The following is a 1,078-nucleotide window of genomic DNA, read 5'->3' as shown; positions in this document are numbered from 1 at the left end:
ATACATGTTGAAGAACTTTGAATTAAATCTGTAACCAAGGATACCAATAACATTTACGAATTACGTTTTAGTAAAAGAACAATTGAAGATTCTTGATGCCACGACACTGAAACGAAATCCATGTTACACAGCTAATTCAGTGATTGGTCAAAGAGATAGTGATGCACAAACTCGAGTCGACTTGAATATTCTATAAATATCCCACTACAAACAACCAACCCAGGTATTAGTAGAGAACAAACAGTACATGTGTACAAGCANTGATAAGGATTATCGTAGGTAATTAAGCTGTTTCTCTCTCTATCGCTTCAAATCTTCATGACTAACACGTTTCACGTTCTGTTTCGAGTTTTCGACAATGACAAACAGTTCCTTGTGTTACTTTTCTGTAATATAAATACTGAAGCTCAAGGATATTTTTTCATTCTCGTTACAACTACAAAAGTTGTTCCCATTTCGTTTTGGGAGCGTCTACAAAGCTAATGGATCATGGTGTTAAGCAAATACAACAAAAACAGCCATTTCTAGTGTATATGAATTATAAGGAGTGAGCTGATTTATTTTATGCGAGAGCAAATTTTGAATATCAATTTTCTTCAAATCTAGACTTGTTTTGGGGGAAGACTAAAACCAGCAATTCATTCTCAAACTTTCCTTCCTACGTGTTTGTGAAATAATGGGGCAAAAAAAATGTGTTTTTAAGAAGAAGTTAAAAGAACTGGAAAGGGCTATTTTAACGTGACTTTCATAATAATCATCATTCAGCTTCTGACTTCTGTACCTGTTCAATGGTATGATTCGGTTATCTGTTTATATACTGACGAACTAGAATTGGTATTTTGGGATTACCCGTGATCTTCTGTTACGGATCTTCCCAAATGGACCTGCTTGCCTCCTTGCCAAAAACAATTGTTTATTTGATATTGTGCAATTCTCGATGTTAACTTTGTAAGTTCCTTTCCAACCATTTGTGGTACCTGCATCATATTCGTTCAACCCTGTTCTTATATCGGTTGTTGACTCTCAATGTCCATTAGGTCCTCAAGGAAAGCCTGATTTCTTTAATAAAACACACTCA

Source organism: Tigriopus californicus, chromosome 1 (assembly GCF_007210705.1).
Source record: "Tigriopus californicus strain San Diego chromosome 1, Tcal_SD_v2.1, whole genome shotgun sequence".
Taxonomy (NCBI): Eukaryota; Metazoa; Arthropoda; class Copepoda; order Harpacticoida; family Harpacticidae; genus Tigriopus; species Tigriopus californicus.
Note: the sequence above shows the minus strand (reverse complement) of the source record.